The 26,082-nt window shown below is 51.0% G+C and overlaps 1 protein-coding gene across 1 annotated transcript in view; it reads left to right on the top strand.

Annotated features, from left to right (window-relative positions):
- The window catches only part of LOC144145499 (RUS family member 1), a 273,889-nt gene that overhangs the window by 89,131 nt on the left and 158,676 nt on the right, over window positions 1-26,082 (top strand). The gene's annotated exons all lie outside the window — the stretch shown is intronic.

Genomic DNA, 26,082 nt, shown 5'->3' with positions numbered 1-26,082 from the left:
GTTATTTATTTAGCCGCCTTACGTGATTGATACGGTGGTATAAAACATATGCGTACGGCTATGTCGCCGTTGGATTGCGTGTGTCGTAAACACGGTGTTGTGCGCAGATACCCCTTTGTAAATCAGAAGGTGCCGGAATATGGCTGCAATAGCTCCCACCCGAGAGCCACATACCCGGCAATTATCGTGATGAAATCGTTTGCGATTTTTCCCACCCGGTATAAATTATTCAATCAAGTAATTAGAAATAATTACACATTGATTGCTGTGCTGATGAAGTCATTTCCGTGAAAACTCCGTGTCGTCGCTTGAAAATAATGTGATTTTGCAAAAAAAGGCTGTCAATCGCAATGCGCAATAAATATTTATATGCGGTCATTTTGTTTCACGCCTGCTTCTTTTCGCGATGGTGCACCTTAACCCTTTGGAAAAGTGTTCGCGGCGACCATAGTGAGAAGTACAGAGGGGAAATTAAGCTCCTCAACATAGGTCAGGCCAGCATTTCAGAAATTGCCTAGAAGGATTACACGTAAGAGTGGGAATTCAAATCTTCATGAACGTGTTATACACAACAATACAGACTGCCAACAGAGAATTCTTTTTAATTCAGGAATGGAAAACTTTTTGGTCTGCGCCTCAAACAAAAAACACTTCGTGGCGCGTGGCACTTTTGTTTTGACATACACACAAGCCGGGAACTTCCGATGTGATGCAGAACGTTAAATAAACGTGTTTATATGCTGCACTCCGCTCCTAAACCAACCCAAAGATGCCAAACCACTTTTAATTACGAAAAGAATTGGCGGAGTAATGCTCAGAGAACATGTCACAATAAAAAATTCCTGGGTGATCTCCACTTATGGGAAACCCGGGGAGGGGCGAAGTATGTAATGTATAAGTGTATTATTGGCGCCATGATTTTAGTAACTCACAATGTCACGCGGCGTTCGGCCTAGTCCGCAGCCAGGCCACTACACGGGGAGGGGCGAAGTATGTAATGTATAAGTGTATTATTGGCGCCATGATTTTAGTAACTCACAATGTCACGCGGCGTTCGGCCTAGTCCGCAGCCAGGCCACTACACTATAAAAGAAACAACAGTTTCCGGCGCCCGGATTCGAACCCATGACGCCGCGGGCGGAACGGCAAGTGCCGGGCGCACTACCGATTGAGCCACGCAACCAACACGGATTTCGATGCACCGATAGCGCCTTATATCCTTCACTCATTTATGGTTTGTTTCGAAAGCGCCATAAGTTGTCACGCGCCTCCGCAAGATGGCGACACAGGTTCCGCGATCGAGACTATGATCGAGAGACCCGCCATAAGTTGTCACGCGCCTCCGCAAGATGGCGACACAGGTCCCGCGATCGAGACTATGATCGAGAGACCAGCAGCGCTGGTCGCGTCTGTTCTGTGGTCGCGTCTCGTGCTGCCGGGACGCCCCGCTGTAGCCCACCGCAAATTTGATGACGTGCAGCGTGTAACAAGAAAACCAACAACCAATACGTAATCCATACGACTTGCCGGCGCACCCCCTCGGAAATGCTGTGCATTTGATCGTGCCCCTCGCGAGGGGGATGCTTTTTTATTTAATCCCCGCGCCGTGACTCGAGTGTCTACGACATGTCGAGAGTGGTCAACCAGCGTAGAACCCTCTTAAGCTTCCTATGGCACCAAGACTGCCAGAACAGAGGCCCTCGCTATGCATGTAGCGAATCAGAATAGGAAATGAGGGACTCGTAGAAACAACACAGAAATAAGGATTGGCAGTCAAGAAGACCTCGGAAAGCAAAGGGGAGGTTGTGGTAGGCCATTGAAACAGATCAAGAATTTGGAAAGAAAGAAAGAAAGCGAAGAAAAAATGCCCGCCAGGTGGGATCCGAACCCACGACCTCCAGAATACCGGTCTGGTGCGATAACCACTACGCTACCGGCGGGGCGATTTTTTTTAACTTAAGTGTGCTGGCGGCCGAGAGCTTCGTCGAACCTCTAGGCATGGCAGCAACTCGGCAGTGCCGGCACTGATAATAGAAATGTCCGCGTCGGTGGGTCTTGAGCCAAGCCTGGGGTAACTCTCGGAAAGCTTGACCGAAAAGCTTGGCTTTTAGCTGCCTATTCGGAAGCATCGAATAATTCGAAAATATCGAATACCTGCATTCGGATCGAAGCGAATAACGAATAGAGAGCTATTCGATCGAATATTCGACAATACCGAATATTCGCCCATCCCTAATGAAATGACATAAGAGGCAATGAAGACGACTGGTGTAAAGGGCCAGCGTTTCAACATGCATGCTAAGTAATAGGGTGTAAAAACTTGACATCGCTATTAACAGTACGCTTGTGGGCAAGTATGGGGTCGTCCCCTAAAAAGTACGACAGGTGTAGTGGAATGTGTTGTCTGTATAGTTGTGCAAAGTGTTTGTGTAGCATTGTTTCTAGTGCCTTGCATTGATGAGGATGTGGATCACGGATAGGCCCTCTCCACAACCGCTGCACATGGGTCTTGGAGATCCAGTGAGCAGGTGCGAGCATGTTGCACGTGTGTGGCCTATCCACAGCCTGCATAAGGCAACCTCAGTGAATCTGCTGTGTGAGTCAGTAGTGTATTGTCCGAAGTGTGGCTTTATTACGTGTAGTTTGTTATCTGTCTGTTCATTCTACTGTGCTTGCCATTTTGTTACGAAGGTGTCGTCGAATTTGTGGCTTAAGGTCCCCGTGTGGTAGTGCTGTTATGTCTACTGTGTTCCCCACACGGATCGTAAGAACTGCTTGAGGCACTTAGGCCTGCTACCTCGTTTTAAAGGTAGTGACATCACTTATTAAAGGGGCCATGCAGACAAAACACACGTTTGGTTCATTCGAAAGGTAGCCTCGTTAGAATCACACTGACACCACTTTTACCGCACACTTCGCTCGAATAAGCTACCTAATTAAGAAAAAAGGGAATGGCCATGCGACCCCCTCGCTCATTATGATGTCACGTGCCCAGCTGTGCGATTGGCTCAGGCCAGCAAAAGCAAACACAAATTAGCCAGGGCTTATAAGTTTGCCGAATGAGCTATTTGCACTTATATGTAAGTATTGATGTTGTTGCGCTGCAGCGCAAGCGTACCTTCAATCTCGCCAAGCGTCTGCACTGGAACGCTCGGGTTATAACCAGCCAAACCGGCCGATAGCTGTGGTGCTAGAGCACAGTTGTGTTTGTATGAGTGTGTGCGTTCAATCAGTGTCGAAGCAAGACCAGTCGTCCCAAAGCATCTGCAGTCGAACGCACGTGTAAGAAACGGGAGACGTCAGCCAGAACTGATCTGCGTTCTCGCATGCCGAGCGCACGTGGAATAACTATGCTTGTGCTGTTTCCCACTCTCCCTCGCGACGGCGGGGCTCAAAAGCAAACGCGAGCTCCGCCGCTGGGTTCTTTTCTCTTCCTTCTGTCGGCAAGTGAGCCGCAATAAACGTGGCGTCTTCGGCGTCCGGCGTCGACTTTCTGCGTCGGCCTGGAGCCCAGCTCGGCCAAAACGTAACAGCTTGGTGGCAGCGGCCGGATTGCGGACCCCGGGAGTTCTGTGGCAGCGGTCAGTGAGGCTTTGGCTTTGTACTCTCGTGCGCCGAGTGTTGTGGTTTCTTTGCAGAGGCAGGAAATAGGAAAGGCGACTGTAGGGTACTTGCCGCATACGGTAGCTGGCCGAAATTGATCTGAACAGCTTGCTAGTTGCAATCTGAACAGCCGCAAATGATGAAGTCACTGAAGCAGTGAACGAAGTCAAAAGGAAACGCCGAGAGAGAGACAGAGACGAGGAGCTGAAGAATTGCCAACTAGAGCAATTAAAGGGACAGACAACCGATTTGTGTCGAGTATATACTCTCTATCCCAAATGGAAGGGCATCACTTAAAGCACCTAGACAAGAAACGGTTTTGCTGATAACGCCCTAGAACATTTTAAATCGAAATTTTTTATATGCGCTTTCACTCTTTCCTTCTCGTCTGGAAGCACTGCGAAAGCTACAGTTATCGCCAGCACGGAGCAGCACTGCGTGATTTGCTCGTCGCACCAGATACGCCTTCCGTTTCTGCCTTGTTTTTGTGGCTTTATTTTTGAAGTTGCCATCAAAATGCGTTCATTGCTGCAACTTTAGGAAAACCGGCCAACAGCCGCTACATGTCCTCAGTAACGTAATTCGGGCCGCCGAAGATCGTCAAGACCGGGAAAGAACGAAAAACATTTTGAGCGAGTTTCCAAGTTATCTGATGGGCATACAGCAGTAATTTCTGGCTGAGGTACTTCGCGACCCCCTAATCGAAGTACTGGGTGTGTCGGGTGACTAGTTTCTGGAAGCATTTAATATTTCAAAGTAGCTGAAAAAAAGAACTGAAACTAAAGCGTGGCAAACTGTTCGCATGGCAACGCAGTGAAACATCCCCCTCGCGAGGGGCATGATCAAATGCAGAGCATTTCCGGGGGCGCACGACGTTAAGTAGTTTGCGTTACGTTAATGTTGTTGCACTTGTGGCAACTGCTGACGAGAGAGCGCTCGTCAGCAGTAATTTGAATGAGTCAACGATATAAGGCGCGTTCGTAGCGTCCCATTCTGTGTCGGCTTTGTGGCGCAGTGGGTAGAGCACCATGTACATTGCGTTCCGCCCGCAGGGTCGAGGGATCGAAACCAGGCGCCTGATAGTATTTTCTTTTATATAGTGTAGGGGTGCGGACAACGACGGTGCGGACTACGACGGGACAACGCGGGTGACATCGTGAGTTACTGAAAGCACGTGCCAAAGCGGCGGCAGCCCCCGCGTACTCAATTTTAGGGACCTTAGCAGCGGAGGGGAGAGTGCAGCGCCCTCCTGCGATCGTTCCGGAGCCTATGCATATACACCCGTGGCCTCCGCGATCTGCTGCCGGCGGCGCGCCGTTGCTCTGGTCGGCGCGGAAGCAAGGGGAGCGGGGTAATTTTGCTAACTCCGACACACGCCGCGAGGCGGCGCCGTTAGCCTAAGGTTGAAGCGAGGCTCCTCTGGCCGACGCTGCCTGCGCTTTGAGTTGTAAATCAGCCTTCGTTGTCGCGTCTTCGGGATAGCAAACTCTCAATATATGGTCTATCTATTCTGACTCGATCCTACAAGTGCAAAGTTGTTTAACGTACGTTGTTCAACACCTACGATTGTCTTTGCACGCAGCTTTAGTGGTCGTCTGTTTGAAAGGCGATTGCCATAGCCCAAAGTTCTGTCATGTCGGGCAGAGTGAATGCCAGCGTGCTGAATTCGTTTTTCGCTGTTACAGCATTTTCGCGCGATATCGCTGCGCGAAAATATGCTTTTTTTTTTGCCTTTTAAGTTGTTTCGAACGCTCTGGGTATCCGTTGAGTGTGTGTGTGTGTGTGTGTATTGTTACGAATCGGCCAGCGCCGCAGTACTTCCCCGCATCACTCCTCGGCTGTGCGGCGAAGCCACTGTGCGCCTTTGAAAACACGCGCCACCATGTCAGTGACAAGTTGCGACAAGCCGCGTCAGAAGCTTCGCTTTGGGCGCATTTCAAAACTTCGGCGACTACCGGAGAGGCTCGTCTCCACGCTCTTCAAGGACACAGTGGCCCCGTCGATCGCAACGGAGTCCTCCTCTCTCCCCTCTCTCGGACTCGACGTGCGCGGACGCTACCGACGACTAACGAACACTGGAAAGAGCGTTGTGTGTGTCTGTGACGTTCGTGGCGTGTTGCCGCTTGTTGCGTTTGACCGTTACCGCTTTTGGGTATAAATAGACCCCCGCAAGCGTTGTAAACCATTCCTGTTTGAGCAGCGAATCGATGCTGTTGCTCTGCTCGAGTCCTGTATTGTAACCTCGCCCGTCGGGGCATTGTTCTTTGGCTTCGGCTCACCTCTCGCTATGAAGTAAACAGTTACGTTAGCCTACGGCTTCTGGACTTCTTCACGGCTGCAACAGCGGCTGGCCGTTCGCATCATACACGCTACCACTCGTACGTCGGAGGCCACGGAGCTCGGATCGGGTGCCCCCACTCGGTCGCAACAGTGTGTGTGTGTGTGTGTGTGTGTGTGTGTGTGTGTGTGTGTGTGTGTGTGTGTGTGTGTGTGTGTGTGTGTGTGTGTGTGTGTGCGTGCGTGCGTGCGTGCGTGTGTGTGTGTGTGTGCGTGTGTGCGTGTGTGCGTGTGTGTGTGTGCGCGTGTGCGCGTGTGTGTGCGCGTGTGTGTGTGCGCGCGTGCGTGCGTGTGTGTGTGTGTGTGTGTGTGTGTGTGTGTGTGTGTGCGTGCGTGCGTGCGTGCGTGTGTGTGTGTGTGTCGCCGAAACCAGTATGCTGGGAACAATGTTCGAAGATAGGTTAAAATAAGTGGTTTGTGAGGCATAGATGGGCTATCGAGGTCGGTAGGCACACATGCGTGTTCTCGTCCTTTCGTTTACCGCCGGTGCAGCTACACGGCGCTCCGATACGGTTCGGACACAGCTCCCGTGCTCCAATTACTTCTGACGGCACCTGTACGCTTGGCTTGGGTCCCTAGCCATTCGGACATCAGGGGCAACGTCCTAGCGGACGATTTAGCTACTTTCGCTGTCACAGCTCCCGTTCAATTCGGCATACCCAATCTGGCAGTTTTTGCATCTTCAGGATTAAGACGATATCGGCATTTAGACGCCACTCATTCATTGATTGATTGATTGATTGATTGATTGTAGGGTTTAACGCGCCGACGCAACGCAGGCGATGAGGCGCGCCGTAGTGGAGGGCTACGGATTAATTTTGACCACCTGGGGATCTTTATCGTGCGCCGAAATCTCGTACACACGGGCGTTTTTGCTTTTCGCCTCCATCAGAAAAGCGGCCGCCGCGGCCGGGAATCGAACCAGCGACCTCGTGTTCAGCAGCAGAACGCCTTAGCCACTGAGCCACCGCGGCGGGTCCGCCACTCATTCAAATCCACGCCTATCATTTCAATAGTACAAACATTTAAATTTCGGGGGGAATGTTCATTTTTGTGGTTCTCGGCAATGCGAAGTGACCTTCACCGAGCTGCGCTGCAGGATTCCAAGACTAAATTTCTGTCTGTTTGAAACAGGGTTTTCACCTACGGAACTGTGTGTGCGGTGCCAGGTCCCTCAAACAATAAAACATCTTTTTATCGCCTGTCGCCGCTTTTCGGCAGCTAGACAACTAACTGCTTTTGAAAGACCCAATTGAGCGTTTTGACTTTATCGGTTCCACTTATATTATCTATTGATGCAACAAATCTGGGATATGCAAGAAGGGATATACAAATAATTATATTCAAGCTTCTCTTTCTGCTTCGGGACGCTTGAATTACTGAAGGTTACTAATTAATGGATAATGGGCATTATAATCATAACGAAGTTTCATTGTACGGTCTGTGTTTTTCCGGAAGTAAATTAGTATTTGAGGTCCTCACGAATTTCAACGAATTAGCACTGGCCAATCCCCTCTTATGGGTACGTGCAAAAAAAAAATTTGAGAGCATCATCATCAGCAGCAGCAGCCGACCTATCACCGCCAAGCCCACAGCATAGAACAGCCCAGTTGTTAGGCGTCACCACTTTCGGGGAGCATCACTCCCACAGGGAAAGGTAGCCCAGGCAGCAGTGTTTCATCGGGAAACGTCACATCGTCAACCTCGTCGAAGAGGCTCAGGTCGCAGGTTTTCTTAGCACGGAATAGTGTTAACCCCCTCCGGGAGGGATTATATGATGAAATTATATGATGAGCCGGTTTCTTAAATGGGCCCTGGGTCCACACTGGGCATGCGCAGATCCCGCTTACGGCTCATTGCCCCTTTTGCACGGCGTGGTACGAAACGGGCTCGAACGAAAAGGTAGACGCTCGCCGTGGCCAAAGTGCTGGGGCGCGGTCTCGTACGATGGGCTGGACTCAGACGTCTTCCCGGAGCGATGGCTAGACTACAGGCCCGGAGGCCTAGGCCTACTCTTTGCCCTAGCACTTCTCGCGACCCGCCTCGTTCGCTTCCCCAGATCGCTGTCGACTGCTCATCTCGTTGGCCTCCTCCTTCAACCCCTCCGTCCTTTGTTCCCCTGCACTCCCTCACCTCATCTGAACGCCGACCCTCCGTGTGTGCCGCCGCTACCATTGTACGGTCTCCGTATAGGGTCAGCCGACGCCATCTTTGTATTCATTGGATTGCGATGGGGTAGGCTTTGTACGATATTAGCTGTTGCTGGCTTCCCAACGCTAGACTGCTTTCTATGTGTGGCACTGAAAAATTACCTCAAGAGAGAGAAAGAGAGAGAGAGAGAGAGAGAGAGAGAGAGAGAGAGAGAGAGAGAGAGAGAAAGAAAGAGAGAGAGAGAGAGAGAGAGAGAGAGAGAGAGAGAGAGAGAGAGAGAGAGAGAGAGAGAGAGAGAGAGAGAGAGAGAGAGAGAGAGAGAGTAATGGGTGGTTTTTGGAGGATGGAGGCCAACAGGCCTTGTTGTGGGATATGGGAGTAACGGTAGACGAGATAATTAATATAAAGCTTTTCCGCGTTCACTTAAAGCCGTTATGCCTGCTGTTGCCCATAGTGGTACGATACGCACGGTTGTAGTAGCGGCGAAGACGCTCTGAGACGATGATCATTCGAGAAACCGTAAGGAGCCGTTTAAGAGAAAGAAAAGGTGCGCTTCAGGGGTCATCAAGAGAAAGGGGACGAGCCGGCATCAGACGTCTTGAAAGGAATTAAGAATTACCATATTTATTTAAGGCGAGAGCAGGCGGGAACTTTTGCCCGCGGACCTAGTGGTTCGCATTAAGTAGGACAGTGGAGGAAAGGTTTGTACAAATGGTCAAATAAACCACTACGTGCATGAATAAAAGTTTGTAGTTCCTAGAAGGCCGCTCGAGCTTACTATTAGCGTTCCACTAACGCGACGTCGACCTTCGTTGTATCACGTAACTCGTCTGCCACTAATGCTTTTAACTTCACGTAAAATACTGCACCAGCCCAGCATTAAAATACGTAGGTCGTCGGGCGTCACACCAGCCTTGACTCTAGCTCTGGGCTGAAGCGCCGTCGGACTGAGCTCTAGACACTGTGGTTATGATGATGATGATGATAATCATGTCCCTGAAGTGTTTGGCACATACCCACGCTGTGGTTTTGACTGGGCTAAAATGTTGACTGTGCCTTTGTCGGAGCGTATAGATTGAAGTTGTTTTGCAGGGTTCAAAATACAGGCGTAAATTAAATTAGGTGGACTGCAGTGCAATCCCGAATTACCCAAAATTATGACGCCCCTTTTAATTCAAGTAACCTTTCGTAGAAACGTATCTTGTACATAATTTTTGAATCTCTGTTTGTACGCAACCAAGATTTGCAGCTGCCAAATACAGAATGGTTGGCATAGCAGATAAATTTGCCTTCCTTTAAGAGGTAACCAGGCACCAGCTGCCACTTCCCCGTCGGAGGAAGAAGAAAACGGGTAACGAGGCGCCATACAGGAGTAGTAGTAGAAGTAGAAGAAGAGCAGGTGCCCGATCGAGTAAGAAGCATGGGGCAGCAGGAGAGCCGGCCATCCGCCGCCAATCCCGAAGCGTCGGACAGCCCATCGAGAGCCGTCAGCCCATCGGGGGGCGTCTCACCAACCGCAAGCGTCAGCCCGAGCAGGGGCTCGTTGAGGAGGAACAAGACCAAGGCCTTCTATGAATTTTTATCACGCAAAAGCGTCACCGCCCTTCCGGACGAGAGCAGGCGACTGACTCAAGTGTAGTACGTGGCCGCTCGGGTTCCGCGATCACTTTATGATTGCCCGCGAACCTTCATGTGCATGTTCGGGCCACTGCATTACGTCCAAACATAATCCAAGCACAGTGCAATTCTTTCAGCACTCATTTCAGAACGTTCGTACAACAATGCATTACGAGCTGGGAGGAGCTTTCCTGGCATGCGAACGTTTTTCGTGGATACAGCTGCATAGAGAACTTGCTACATTCCTTTCTACGGGCGCTCCTTTTCGCTTTAAGCGATAACACCACTTCCAAGTCTTTTGAATAACGTCAGGGTGGAGGGGGTCTATCGCTGTCCAACCTATCGCAGCAGTGAGAACTCGTGCCCTGCGTGGCGCCGTTTCAGAGGCAACAATATTCAATATCAGCAAGAGCGGCGCCCCTTCGGTATAGCAAAACACTACAAGGACAGTGCGCAGGACAGCGAACAGGTGTAGCTACTCAATTAAATCAGTGTACAGGATACACCGCCCGAAAAGTGTTAACTCATTGACAGAAATTCGCAGTTTGGTTGGTTCAATTGTGCGTCAGCTGCTCTGAGCAGCACAGTGCGAGACGTCTTTGAATACTTGCCAAGCTCGCGCTAGGAGCGAAGACATTCAGCACGGCCTAGCTACAAAGCCCCTCCTGTTACACCGCTCGTGCCTTTACCATGCATTCATTCAGTTCATATGCTCTGAAACCGAGGCGTAACCATGGGTGTTTGTTTCGGTGTCAGAACACCTTCCGAAATTTATTCATACAGAAAAATGACAAATATATTGTAAGGACGTCAGGCACAGACTCTCTGTTTTAATAGCAGGGCTCTTTAATCGCGGGCTTGGTCCGTCCGCGTTCGCCTAAAAAATACCTGAAGAAATGTCGAGCGCACGTGTGCGCGCATCTCGTGAGCTGCGGCCGGCTTCGTCGAGGATTGCGCTTGGGCTTGCGCCCACAAAAAAAGGAGCTCTCAAAAAACACAATAAAAATACAGAGCGCACGTGAGTGTGCGCCTTCGAGAACACTCTGCCCATCGTTCGTGGCGTGATCTCTCACGTGCTCTGCTCTTAGCCAGTCCACGTGCGTTCGACGCCCAAGTTGGATTGGATTGCATTAGAAGTGTTTTTTTTTTTTTTATATCGCATTGAGTGCTATAATAGGCGGTGAGTGGACCTCCTATTCCGGTAGTCCGAGCTGTACGGCCGCGTCCCGGGCGGGCGTCACAAGAAACGCCTGATCCGCGCGAGCTGGCCATTGCGCAGCAAGCTCGGCCATTGCTCAATGCTGTGTGTTTGTGGGAGGGGGGTTGGCAGGGCCAAACCAAACCAAATGAGTTGTATTTGGGGTGCCGCGGTAGTATGGGCAGTTGGCAGTTGGCGGCAGATGCGGTATCGTAAATACAATCGAGGAAGGAGTGGTCGTGGTAAGTCTCGTTCTGAAGTCGTGGTTAAATGTGTGCGTCGGGCACACATATAGGGATGGATGTTGTAGCGGTAGGGCCATGCAAAAAGCTCGGTAGTAATGAAGGATGACGTGGTAATTCTGTGAGATTGCGTACAGGACCGGAATACCGCTAAGTAGTTCGTGTTTTTCTCCTCCTGGGAATGCCCGGTGGGCAAGGTCGCGCGCAGTGGCATCAAACAATCAATCAATCAATCAATCCCAACTGGCATATGGCCAACTCGCCAACTGGCAAGCCAACTCTTTCCCATGTAGGGATGCATGATCCATACAATGCGGGTCTGTGGCAGTTCTAGTCGTTGTTGGAGGATGGTCAAGGCAAGGCAAGGTATTACGTGTTGCGCAAGTTCCCGAACTTCTTTTACCTCTGTCCCACCCACTGGCATGAACCAATACCAACTATTCTAAATGTCCGCGGCGCTGGGTGCAAGCCCCTGCAGGAAGAAATGGTTGTTATACTGCCAAATAATTTGAGATAGCCGGACAGGCAAGAGAAACGTTCATTGTCAAATGCTAGCCGATTGGGGAGTCTGTCCCATGCTCTCTACTGAAAGAGTGTTGACGATGACCAGTGACGGTGAGGCAATGACCTACGCATAAAGAAGGCACGTAGGAACTTCGGCTCGGACGGGAGCATTTGCTCTTTGAGCCTGGCCCATGCATTGTACGATAACAAAAGATGCATGTTCCCCTGGTGTTCGTTGTCAACGCTTTCGACATTGGTACAAGCACGGGCGTTCCCGCAGGGCACCTCCGAGCCTGAAGTCGGACTTCGAAACGGTTGTGACCCGCGGCATCGTCCAGCTGGGTGTGGAACTGCTCCGGCAGGTGCGTCGCTCGGGAGCCGCCGACGGCAACGTGGTCCTCTCGCCGTACGCCGTGGCCAGCGCCCTGGAAGAGCTCATGGTGGGCGCCAGCGGAGATGCGGCTGCGCAGATCGCGGCGGCGCTGCGCGTGCCGCCCGGAAGCCGCGTGAGTACATCCCCCGCAACGACGCCCATTAAACACGATCGTCTTTCCATCGGGCTACTTAAACCCGGAAATGTCTCGCTGTTCGTAAGTATGCCTGTCAGTATGCCCCTCGATTCAGCCTTCCGGCCAAAAGTTAAACGAATTATTGAACAACGGGCTTAAATAGGCAACGTGTTTATATAAGCAATATGGTTAGTGCTGACTAGAAATATGGCGCAGGATACGTATGGGCTGGCGAGCACTCGGCAAGCACTCCCAAATAATGCAAGTAAGCTACCTCTATCACTCAGAAGAAAAGCATACAACCAGTGCATGGGGCCGGTGTTGACATACGGAGCTGAAACTTGGCGCCTTACTAAACAACTGGAAAGCAAACTGAGATAGGCTCAGAGGGCCACGGAACGGATAATCATAGGAGTAACACTCAGAGACAGGAAACGCGCTTCCATGTATCAGGGAGAAAACTAGAGTAGGAGATATCATAGTTTAAAATATAAAAAAATGAACTTGGCCATGTAGTGATAAGAACCGACAACCGGTAGAGAATTAGATTAACAGAGCGGATACCAAGAGACGGTTATAGAATAAGGGGAAGGCCAATAATACGATGGAAGGATGAAATACCCAACTTCGGTGGCCGACAGTGGACTCGAGAGACGCAAGACAAGAGGGGTTCGAAGTCAGTGGAAGATGGTATTCGCCCTGCAGTGGGCCTATTGTTGTTGTTGTTGTTGTTGATGACGATTATGAATATGATGGTGATGATAATAATGATGATGATGAAGGCAAAACTTTTTCAAAGCACTACTTATGGAAACGCACTCCACACTAGTCAACACGATTCAGGAAAAACAAAACTTCCGGCATTTTTTTAGGCAATACGTCAATGCATAAGTGCTATTGGCAGTGTTCTTCTAATTAAATATACGTACATGGCTGCATGATTTTCGCGACAAGGAATAAGAAAATACGCCTTGAAAAAAGTTTTTTGATCCGAAAATACAAAAAGCGCTCACGCGAGCCTGGACTGCATGACAGTGTTCCAAGTTCAACAGCAACAAAACATTCCAGCACGAGCAGTGGAACGCGGGAAAGTTGAATTGGCTTTCGCGCAACTCCTCTTTGCTTATCGTGGGAGGGTGGAAAGGGAGGCGAAGAGCTTGAGAGGTGGGCGGAGGAGAGAATGGAGGCGTTTACGTGGCAGGTGCGGCAGAAGGCACCGTCTTTTGAAGACGTCTGCAGCGAAGCGAGCACATACGCGGCCAACTTTTAAAATGATTTCCCTGGTGTTCTACAAGCACCAAGAAGGGGCATTGCGTCCGCTTTGATCGCATCTGCATTTACAAGTTCTCCCGGAAGCCGTAGGGAACACCGACAGGCAATTTCCTACGAACAATGCATGTCCTTGCATTTTGTCATTCTCTACTGCCTGCGGTATGAAGTCCCGAGCATTACTTAATGCAAAGAGCCCCCGAGACGCATTTGGATTAAAGGGACAGTTGGTGAACACAGTACAGTCCAACCTTGTTATAGCGATCACTGATATAGCGAATTATCGGATATAACGAACTAAATACAAAGTTTGTTTGGTCCCGCTTCCTTTCAACGGTACTTATTCTTTTTATAACAAAACCGAAACCTCGAGAGCCGCGCTACATCGGATATAACAAATGAGTATTTGGTTTCCGAGAGGCTCAAAACTCGACAGCTGGCATATTAAAGGAAAGATTTAAAAAATAAAGTGGGACAAAACAACTATTTCCCGCGAGAGGAACCCTGTGTAGATGCGACGCATCGTGGGGTTCACTTGGTGTTTCCGTTGGATTGATTCTGAAATCGCGTGAAACGTGTCGGGAACGCGTACGATTATTATGTTTTATGTTTATTATTATGTTTTATTAGCCAATCTTGGTCAATCTCTCCAAGTGGTATGCTTGGGGCTTCGCTGTCGCAACGACCTTTACTCCATCATTGTTGCTGTAAGTGGGAGCTTCTTTTCTTTTATTGCAAGTGTTAATCATTGCCCCATCATGCGTTGTGTCAGTAGCATCTTGACGTAATTTGAATGAGTCAAGGATATAAGGCGCGTTCGTAGCATTTGATTCTGTCTCGGTTTTGTGGCGCAGTGGGAAGAGCACCATGTACGTCGCGTTCCGCCCTTAGGGTCGTGGGATCGAAACCGGGCGCCACTAACTATTATTTCTTTGTATAGTGTAGGGGGAGGGGTGTGGACGGACAACAACGCCGTATGGAGGGACAAGGCGAGTGAATGAGATGAAGTCGCATCTAAAACTTCGTATATCTCAGCTGTGAAAAGCCACCAGGCGAAGGCCACATCCTCCTTCAAGTAAATAAGAACGCAGGCCTGTCTCGTCGAACTAGCTTTGTTCTGATGTAATTTCGCGATCTCACGTTCCGGTCTGTTTAGTTTGAAATGCCACAAGGAGACAGATAAGGATTGCCTCGTTTATAGTGGGTTCGAAGCCTAGAGCAATGCGTTTTTTTATCGAGGATTGTTGCGCGAGCCAGATTGCCAATTTATAGGAGCCGATTTTTACTTATATGGTTACAGAGAATATCGGATATAACGAACTTATTTACTGCCTCGATACTACTTCGTCATAACGAGGTTAGACTGTATGCCCTTCTGAGCGGACGATTTCTAATCCCTCCGCATTAGGTCTGGGGAATCGATCTATACAGGTTTGTTTCAAAATTAAAGGTGATGCAGCTGTTGGTCGTGGCCGGATTATGTTTCAAGCTGCTCAGACATTACGACAACTAGCAAGTTAGTAAAATCGCCAACTGCGAACGGTTTGCTCTAATAAGTAGCCTCGAAAATTTCCGAAAGACAGTTCTTGCAGTGTACATTACACGATACTTCTCAACAGCATTTCGATTTTCTGAACTAAACTTGCACATATGTCAGGCATTCTGACCTCCATTCCCCCCCTCCGGTGCACTTCGCACGCGCCATATCGCCGGGTGCACCTCCTTGGTCATGCTGTTATCCAGTCAAGTGAGTTTGTTTTATTCGAAAGTTCGTCCTGTGGCGTAAGGATATACGAGTTCACATGTACACGAGCAAGTAGACTTCTTGTATGAAATCGAAGATGATATGGCGAGGACGAAGCGCCTCATGCGCCTTTCCGCCGCCAGTAGCACGATAAGTGGGTAGAAGGGGCGCGTTTTGTCGACATAAGGCTGGAACCTTCCACTAGCAGCTCACTCTAAGAGAACTACATGAAAACCCGGTCCCGCACATTTGAGGAGTGCGTATGGATCCCTACTTTCCGCCAAACAATCCACGATTACGGCGGTGGTAATGGGGATGCTGACGGCGAGGGTGTTTTAAACACGATTAATCGCTATCGTTAATATGGCGGTGACGACATGTCTTAAGGAAGGCACGCACAGATGTTTGGTTACAGCCAGCCGTACATTACGACTAATTATCCGTGGTCCCTTCAGAGGGTCCGCAAGTACAGCTTTAAACTTTGGTCAGTTCGAAACAACTTTCCATTGGTAGCTCTGTCAGCTATATTCAGACCACGAAAGACGCTGTTTTAACTTAAGAAACGCTAGCAATATTGAAAAACTTTCAAATTTCGCCTCTCAGTGAAGTAATGTTGGTAGGAATGGTGCTTGATGGGCCCACACCAAAAACATTTTTATCAGTGTAATAGCTGCACCTTCGCATTAGAGTGACAAGATCAAACGGAAGTACAATCCCACCACAATCGTGCAGTCATGTTTTTCTGTGTGTGTTTGGTGGTATAGGTCGACGGACACCGATCGCACAAACAAGGTTCGAGGGGTCATAGAAACGTCACCGAAAGTTGCTGGGGGAGTCACCACTGCTTCATCTGTTATCCTTAAAGGGACCCTGCAACGCTCTTTGAGCAGTGCAAGTAAACCTGCGCGACGTTTAGATTACACTGCCAGGAATACCTGAGCCAATTATTACACGTGCACGTGAAGCTGTGAGCGCGCAAATCGATGTGAAAGACGCGAAAAAACCAACCGCTCTCTCTTCAGTTGTCCTCATTATGCAACCCCTGGCATGGCCTAAGGGACGTCACATAGGCCATGGCTGCCCGATCGGCTGTCACTGGTCAACTTCGCGGCTAGATTTTCCCATTTCCGCCGTCGTCATCGCTGTGTACGAACCTCTTCTATGCCTGAACCTGTAGGCACAGTTTTGCCGTTTCTTTTGTGTTTTGAGTGCGCGCGGAGCTTGAGTGATGAGCTCAATACTTCCCTTTCAACGGGACCACTCGACTACAAACGTTTATTGCTTCAATAACGCCCTACCAGCCCGAGCGCGCACTTGCGAGCAGGCACCCATGCCTGCTTTTTTGGAGCACCAGACCGGAAATAGGCCCCTCCGCGTTGCGGAGAAAAGGAGAAAACTACCCGGCATGTGATATATCGAAGGCCGCAGAAGAGAACGCCGCGAGCCGCCCCCCTCTCCGGGAGAGAGCGCGCAGCTTTCGTCACGTTGTCCGCGGTCGAGTTGAGAGGGAACGATTATGCGCGATTTCTCATCGCGCGTAGTTTCATTAATTGTGAACGGATTTTCATAGTTCTTGCGGGAGGAGATTTCTGGGACAGTAGACTTTATCCCAAAATACATTACTAGTAGTCTATGGCAAGTGTTGCAGGGTCCCTTTAATACCCCGATCATTTGTTTGAACTTCTCAACAGAACTGGTATCAAGTTACCGGGGCAAAGCTTTCTTTTTCAGGAACCAAACTTGTATTCCGCCTGCATGGCCCCTTTAAGCGAAAGATATTCGTGATTTCGCATGCAGGTGAGTGCGTACTTCATCAACCGCGACCGCGATATGCCGAGCCGGGATCCCACCGACGGTCGCAAGATCTTCGACATGGCGTACTTGAACAGCATCCACCACGACGAGAAGGTGGCCACCATGGACACCTCGCGAATCGAAGAGGGGGAGGATGAACCAGTGCGCCTGGACCGCTTTCGCTGGGACTTCGCCGAGAACGCCGAGAAGAGCCGAGCCGAGATCGACAGCTACGGGCGCCTAATCGCCAGTGCGTTCGACGCCGACGAGATCATGCCGAAAGGTGGGTCTTGGCGTGTCTTCCAAGTCATCACTCAGTTATGCTACCAACCTGTAACTCGCGATTCCGTCATAGGCAACACAACTGGAAGAATGTACACCCCTATAACTTTCAACCTCGATTGAATCATTCATGATCCCATTCAATCCACAGCAGGTGCTGCTATTCATTGTACTTGTTTCTTCCGGAAAGTGCGTGTGCCTAAGAGCGGTAGTTCGAGGAATATCACCCACTATGGCCTATATGAAATTTCCTTGCGGTGAAGTAATGCCGTTGGTCCGCCTATAGCGCTATTTCAAGCGAATAGTGCCAGTATATACTTACCTATCCTGCTTTCAAAAATCATTCCTTCCAATATCTGAATGAATTCTCCGTACGCTTCTTGACAGGTCGGCGGAGCCATTAGCCGTTGTTGTTGTTGTTTCACGTCTTTATTTCACTTAAATTGCCCCTAGGGGGCTGCTGTGAAATGGGAAAAAAAAAGAAAAACCCTTAAGGGGATCAAAAACGATAAACGAGGCCCTGGGCAGTTGCGGATCGGGGGCCCACGGCGCCTTTGTCCATTGCGGGGGTCTTCCGGTGTGCCCCTCAGGCGGTATGCCCGAGGGCGAGGAGCCTGGCGCCAGTGGGCGGAGCAGCTGGATCCAGAAGGAACTCGTCCAATGCCCGCCAGAGCTCGACGGCCGTCGCAATTGGGGTAGATGGGTCCGGGCAGGCCCAAGCTCGCAGGGAGGTCGGGCGTATCTCGGGCCGCAGAGTGGCCAGGGCTGGAGTCCGGGGCGGCGAGTAGAGCGGACAGGCCCAAAGCAGATGCTCCAGGTCCACTCTAACTAGGCACATATCACACGAGTCCAAGCTGTGACGGGATGAACCAGCGTTTTGGGGTCTACGGACACGCTGCAGTAGGAATTGGGTTAAGAGTGTGCTAGACTGTACTTGGCGGATAGTGACTTGCTGCCGACGACTGAAGACATGGCCAGGAAGACGAGGGGTGCCCAAAGGGTTGTGGGCGCTCGTTAAGTAATCCCGGCGATACTTCTTAGCTTGAACGATGGCTTCTCTTGGGTCGTAACTTGTTGGTGGCGTCTCTGTTTCGTGCTCGATGTCGTCCTCCGAACTAGGGCGTCCCGATTGCGCGGATTGGAGTAGAGCGCGTGCTAGTCGGTTTGTCTTTTCGTTACCCGGTATGCCCGAGTGGCCAGGTATCCAGTGAACTGTGAAATCGTGGCCCAAGGTGCGGAGCCCGCTGATGTACTGACGAAGGTGGCTGACTACAATGGACATGTGCCGAGCGTCGTCACAGGCCCTGTACGCTTTCTGTGAGTCCGTAAAGACATGATAGATGTGCTTCAGGCTACGGTCTTCTGAACTGCGCTGAAAGCTCAGGTGCTTGATTAAATCCAATATGGCGTGAAGTTCTGCCCCGATGCTGTGTCCCGGTTCTTTTGTGATGTGAAGTTTGCGTCCTTGTGATGTGCCGTCCTCATTAACCCACGCTGTGGCGAAGTTGGGAAGGTGCATGATACATGCCGCATCGGTATAGAAGACGTGACTTTTTTCGCCTCTGGGGGAGTGGTCTTTTAGACAACGAATCCACTTCCCGTGACGTTTTGCGTATGCCCGTCTTCTGGCTGCTTGATAATTTCCCATGTTCAGCGGTAACGGCTTGGCATCTGTCAGGGAAATGCATTCCCAAGGCGGTGACTGTTGAGGTAATGAGGGAAGTACACTGACGTTGTGTCCAAGTCAAGACGTTGTGTCCAAGACTGCAATCGTGCGACTTGCGTGTGCATTTGTACCTCGATGAGATCCGAAACAGTATTTATCATGTTGTAGCTGTTGAGAGCATCTATGGGAGTGTATCTCGGAAGGCCGGTTGCAATCCTGCGAGCTTCGTTGTTGAGGCGCTCTAGGGTCAGTAGTTGCGTTTTCGTTAGGGAATGATACGGTGCCCCGTACAGTATTCGCGAGTGGATGAACGCTTGGATGAAGTGGCGCAGCTCTCGTTCTTTTACTCCCCGTGCTCGATTTGTGATCCGGCGGAAGATGTGCGTGACCTGCTTTATTGTTCTCATTATGCATGCGTGCCACGTGTTGGATGTGCATGCCTCGTCCAAAAACCTTCCGAGAATGCGGATTACGGCTTTCCGCTGCACTGAACTCTGTCGAAGTTGTAGCTGTATCGCCTCTTTCTACGCAGTCTTCGATTGCGAACGCCTGCCTCCATGTATAACGACAAATTCTGTCTTTTGTCTTTTCGGGGGCTGTTGACAGGCCGACTTTGTTTGTATAGACGTCAATGGCGTCTAGGGCGGCTTGGAGGGCTGTTTCTTGTTCTCGAGAGATCCCGTTTTTGTCCATACTGTGACGTCGTCCGCGTAGATTGCATGTTCAATACAGGGTATGCAAGCTTGTTGTGGGAGGCCTGCCATCACAATATTAAAAAGAGTGGGGGATATCACGGAGCCTTGGGGAACTCCCACCCGGTTGTATTTGGTTGTGCTAAGCTCTGTTCCGGTTCGAACTTGAAAGGTCCGATCTTTTAGGAAGGCAGAAATGAAGTTATGCATGCGCCATCTGATTCCCAATTCTTTCACCGCTTGCATGATGGAGGTGTGAGGTGTGGCATCAAAAGCTTTCCTCACACCGACTCCAGCAACAATGCGCGGGAATGGAGACCTTGCGTCGAGAACGTCGCTTTTTAAGCGAAGCATGATGTCCTGTGTGGTTAAACTAGGTCGGAAGCCATACTGGGTGGGGGCCAATTGTTGGTTGTCTTCTAGCCACCAAATCAGGCGGGCATTCACCACGCTTTCCATGATCTTGCTCAGGCATGACGTGAGAGACACCGGCCTAAGGTTTGCAAGACTGTTAGGAGGCTTTTCCGGCTTCGGAATGAGCTTCACGATCGAATGTAGCCATTCGTCTGGCAGCTTTCCGGACATCCACAGTCGGTTAAGCTCTTGGAGCAGCGCTGCTTTGCACGGGGTGGGAAGATTTTTAACATGCGCTACCCTGACGCCGTCGGACCCTGCGGCACTGCGCACGTTCGCCCGCTGAATCGCACGCTCCAGTTCGTTCATCGTGAATGGACTATTCATAGCGTCAGCATCGGGAGGTCCAGTGTCCATGTCGTATGTGTCGGCATTCGGGGCGGACATCTGCGGGAAGATGTTCGCTGCCTTTTCGGCCATGTCTTGCGCGCTGACGCCTTCCCTCAAAGCCACTCTTGCGGCCGCATTGTTGGGCTTACGCTGCCCCAAGAGTGCGCGAAGGATGGCCCATGAACGAGCTGAATTCGTCCGACCATTCATTTGCTCACATGTGTCCATCCACCGTTCAGATGCGAGTTGGTTTGTGTAGCTCTCGATTTCCTCCTGAATGCGGCGGAGCTTCATGCGGAGGTTTTTTGGGCGTCCGCGTTTTCAGTAAGCGCCCAGAAGTCTCAGCTTACGGTTCCACAAAGACAACAGGTGCCTGTCCAGATCCGGGTGGTCTTCTGGCACGCTTAATGTTTTGGTAGCCTTGCGCTTCGCCTCCGTCATCGCTTGTATGAGCTCCGATACATTTGCTGTCATTGGCAGCGTATTGAGAAAGTCTCTATAGCGATCCCAGTGCGAGACGCAGCAGTCTCTCTTTACTTGTGCCCCTCTTCCTGATTTGTTGCTTCCGGTCTTAATGGTGACAACAATACGAATGTGATCACTGCCCATCGGATCCTCCAGCACCTTCCACGTGCAGAGCTGAGGTCTGGACGTCCAGGTGAGATCTGGCGTGGTATCTGCTTGTCTGCATGTTTGTCCGATACGGGTGTACACGTGTGGCAGATTCGGCAGGGAGAGACCAAGGTGGTCGGCGTCTTCCATCACCTTCCTGCCCCTCCGGCTACATGTCGCATAGTTCCACGCCGTGTGTTTCGAGTTGAAATCTCCACACACGAGGACAAGGTCCTGAGGGTACAGCTTTTGAAAATGTGCCACGAAGCTTGTGTCCGGTAGGGGGTTCTTGAGTTTCGTACGGGAATTCTCTGGCTACGCGGCATCCCGTCACATTGGTGTTGGGTGAGCACCATGAGTCCGTATCCAGTTGGGTGTGAACAATTGTTCTTCGAACATATACAACTGTTAATGCCCGTTCTTTAGGATCGTTTGCCGGACCGTAGCCTTCGCATCCTGGCAATTTACGAACGGACCTTTTACATCCTGAAGAGCTATAACCGCAGGTGAGTTTTGTTGATTCAGCCCAAGACACAATATCGGATTTGCTTTCTTCTGCCGCAGCGAACGACAGTTCCATTGAATCACGGTCGCGGCTTTCGCCTCATCACCCCAACCATGCCCGCAGCCCCTGTTTCACGAAGGATGCAGAGCCATGGGTTTGCTGCGGTGAGCTCGCGTTTGGCGACACCACATAAATTGCGCCAGTGAGCGCCGTTGCCAAAGCTGGCGGTGCCCCAAGAGGGAACATGCCGCTGAGCATGAGTTTTTCCATTATTGTGCGAACGCACGTTTCGACCGTCTTCTCAAGCATTGCCTGAACCTGTGTAATGATCTTCGCCTCCAGCTGAGCCATGCGGGCTTCCAATATGGCTTCGAAGTTCGGTTGCTGAGGAGAGTCCGAGGGCTGTGCTTTGCCCTTGTTGGGTTCTAAGTTTACCCCGGGATGCTCCCCCCCCCCCCCCCCTTAGCTGCAGGCCCACTGGAGTCGGTGGAGAATTTCGAGGCTGCGGTTTCGCGCACTGGGGCGGTCGGATGTGAAGCATGTGCATTCACGACCCCAACAACGTTCGCATAGGTAGACCGGCCATGCTGCGTTGCGTTGTCACGAGCACGTGGAGATACACTGATACCTGTGCAGAAGTCCCGCCGCGCGGCCGTGATGACCGGAGGTCTAACGCTTTTATGCTGCCCGGCGTCCTGTGATCCGGCGGTCGAATTTTCAGACTTTCTTGGAGCTGAGGAAGAGTTTCTTTGCTTCATGTTCTTGTTGATTTCCATGTTAATTTCTACTCTCTTTGGGCAGTTTTTCGCCGTAGCTAAGTGTGCGCCTCCACAATTTCTGCACTTGCTACCATCTTCGTGTTGTCCTCCCCCGCATGTCGAGCACCTTGGTTTGTCGTGGTTCGGGCACTGTTCCTTTCGGTGGCCGAGCTTATGACATGTCTCGCACGTACATACACGAGCCTTGTACGGAAGCACCCGAACGGTACTCCCTGAGACCAATTCGATACGGTAGGCTGTTGCTTTGAAATGTCACAACAGCTGTCCCCTTGTTTCCAAGTGGGCGCGCGCTGACTATCTCGCACTTCCTGCAGTGAAGATTCTCCATCAGCTGTTCAGAGGTCATTCCTCCCGCGTTTCGGATGATGCCGCGGATTTTTCCCTTGTGAATAGCTTCGTAAGTTTGAAACGCGGTAGGTTTCTCGTTGATCAGGAGCTTCTTAAGCGTCAGGAGAGCGTCCCGCGTTTCGTCGTCTGCTGCGTCCACGGCTATCTGGTTGTTCCTGCGAAGGTATCGTATGACGATATTCAGTCCGGACCGCTTTGCATCAGCTGGTTTGCAGCTTCTGATATGGCGCGATATTGCCTCATCTATGTCAATGAAGTTATCGTCCATGATCCTAAAAGGATGACATGGTTGCAGCACAACGGTGTGCGTATTCCGGTCGGCCCGAACTCGACTCCTCCGTAGCGGCTCCCGTTCGCTTCTTGCGTCTGTTTCGTGCTTCCTGCCATTCAGTTTGATCAGAAACTGCTTCTTGAGCCACAATCTCCTAATCTGACTCGTATGAGTTGTATTCGGCATCCGTCACCCCACTGGCGTGGGCCTTGGTGTGAACGCCAGTGTAGTTAGGCCTAGCCCCGAGTACGGCGACGCTGTGCTTGGTTGGTGCGGCACCCCGCGCTCGCTTCTGCCCTTGCTTGGCAGTCGGTATTATGCGTACGGCAGATAAAACAAATGAGTTGCACTTGCCTTCTCCTTCTGGTTGTTCAAGGTCCGCCAGGGGCACGGAGGGATTGTTGTTCGGTAGCAGTAGCGTCCGCACCGGCACCGAGTTCGGCCCTGCGACGAGTGCCGTACTCCTGGGTAGGCCTAGTGAAGCGTCCGAGCTGGCGGAGTGTACGGAAGGCTGTAAATCCATATCCTCCGAGGCTGGGTCATTGGATGAAGCTCCGAGTTGGTCCATGGTGCTCGATGGTGCAGTAGGCACCGGAGTTGTGGGCCCCGGGCCCAACGGACCGGTGAAAAACGCCGTAATCGACGCTGCCGTAGCGAGGTGCGATTAAGTGCGATTAGAGTTCCTGTATACAGCTCCCCTAGGGGAGCAGAGTTGCGCGTCCATCCGCCTTCTTGAGTTCCAGGTCCTGCGGGAAAGCCACCCTTCTCGCGTGAAAAAGCTGCCGCCGCGGCAGTGGCAGCGGCGATGAGGAGTGGCGAAGAGCGGCCGGGCAAAAAATTGGCGCACGATGTTGGACCGCTTATCAGATGAGCGGCCGCCGCTGCCGCCGCTTCCACAACCGCCGATGCCCCGTTGAGTAGAACTGACTGTGCGCAGCACTGAAAGCGGGCTTTCTGTCGAACAGGAACCCGCGGCATGTGGCAATCAGACGCGCAACTCTTCCGCTACGCACGCGATATAGGCCTCCTGCGCTGCCCAGGGGGCGCTGCGCAAGCGGCTTCCGGGCAGTACTTCCGGGTAGTACAAAGCTGCGCGGGTATATATAGGATCCCGGGTTGACAGAAGCAAAATGAGCTCGACGCTCCCGATTATTTTGCGACGTGGTCACCAGCTCATCTCCGATGCGTCCGATCTATTTCAGCGACCACCTTGGCATAAGGGGAAAAAGCTTTGCAGCGCTAAATACGTTTACAGCGCCGACGAAACTGCCGTGACCGTGACGGCGTCTGCTACTCGCAGGTTCACCGATCGATGGTCGTACGAAGTGAAATTTTAAGTGAAATTTCTGGTTTAAACTAATACTCTAGGTGATAAAGACTTCTCAAAAACAGCCGATCAAAAAAGAAGAGTGACGCAATCGGCGATGATCGCGCGTTAGGAAGCCAGCGAGTCCGGCGGACCGCAGGCTCGCCTGCTGCGGTCGCCGCTCTTTTGCGTACCTGCACACTATGCGTGCGCTTTCATTAAACAGTGCTCGTTTGCGTCACCGTTACGAATACATGGTGAAGCGCTAGCTTGCCGTTTTGTTACCTGTCTCAGTGACAAAATGCCGCGACCGTCAGAAGCGTGAAATCTGTTTTGCGATTCCGAAATTAGTGGCCGTAAAACAAAGTGGTCGGGCGAACTAAGAGGCCGCTCGCTTTCCTTGTTTGCTCTCACTTTACTTAATTACACTCTTGCAGCATACATTCCCAGTTCGCACTTAATAGCCTAGAATGAGGGTCAGCAACGGCCGAGTTCCATGCAGCCGACACGGCGGAGGGCTGGACGGCAAATCGGGTGGGAGGAGGAGGAGGGGGCTTTGAATGCAAAGAGAAAAAAATTCAGCGAATTTCTAATAATATTTGACAATAATGTGGCGAAGTGTGAAGATGGGGGGCAATTCAACTGGAGGACGCCAATTCTCTGTTCTTGTCGCGCTGTCTAACTCCATTTGAAGTCAAAACTGGCGTGTCGGCGTTCAGATTCGACGACCCCTGCACTAGAAAACCAACACAGTCAGTGGTGATCGTATGTAAATATCCGGGGCCCCGCGCTGTGTATGCGGCTGTGTTATGTGATGTTATAGAAGTACACATCTCTGCAGGCAGCGGGCGTGCGATTTCGTGCATGTTTTGCGTCCTTTAATAGCGCATAATTTGTTTATTTGGCGCTATTGCCCCACCTACTCGCTAGTATACATGTAGCCTGCCGTTCGCAAATCGCGCGGCGTAAAACGTTACGCAAGAATCATTTAGTTTGCGAAAATACAAAACAAAATTTCCACTCGTTTCAAAGGCGGTGCCAGGTCAGCAGTGTCAGCTGAGTCGGCTGCGCAATTCTTGCGTTCGCTTGCATGCTCCCGCTGAAGCAACCTTTCGCAGTTACCTCAGGATATAGGATGAGCAGCGTTCCGTGTTTATGCTACTCGTGAACTTTCCTTTGTCGACCGCAGGCAAGAAGAAAAAACTGCAACTGTCGTCAAACAGTTCAACCAGCCGACCTGTCGATACTGTCCCACGCCGCGACCACCACAACAGCTCGCTCAAAAGAAAGCCGACAAATCGGCTTCTTTTAGCTGATATTATTTAATTTAGCCTCTACATCTACTTTAAGGGCTATTTCATACAGTATGCAGTCATTTAAACGCGCCACAAAGCGCCACAACCAACTTTCACTCTGGCTTGTAATTGAAAACACATGGAGGGCGGCGAGGGTCGTCTGCTTTTGTACTACCCAGAGGCGTCGGCCGCTAGGGGCGCTGCATGTCTCCAAAACTCCAGCGCAGGAGGCCTATACAGGAACTCTAGGTGCGATTAGGGACCTTAGGTGCGATCAGAGCCTTCTATATAAGTTGTATAGAAGGCTCTGGGTGCGATTAGAGTTCCTGTATATGCTCCCTACGGGAGTAGGGAGCATATACAGGAACTCTAGGTGCGATCACCTTGTCGTGCCACCTGGTGGCGCTCTTCCGAGCCATTAGCTAGGGAGCCTACATGCCGCCTACATGCAGCCTACAGACGGCGGCATGTAGGCTCCTTACCATTAGCCGCTCTGTCGTGGTTTCGACACCAAGTACGTTGCACTGGAAACTCGTGGGCGGCTACTGCACTGGAGAGGCGTACTCCACATTTTGTGGTACTATTTGCGAACAATATCAATGGGCAGTAAGGCC

This window comes from Haemaphysalis longicornis, unplaced genomic scaffold (assembly GCF_048455015.1).
Source record: "Haemaphysalis longicornis isolate Haplotype H1 unplaced genomic scaffold, Haemaphysalis longicornis Haplotype H1 scaffold_7, whole genome shotgun sequence".
Taxonomy (NCBI): domain Eukaryota; kingdom Metazoa; phylum Arthropoda; class Arachnida; order Ixodida; family Ixodidae; genus Haemaphysalis; species Haemaphysalis longicornis.
This window is presented reverse-complemented; position numbering and strand designations above follow the sequence as displayed.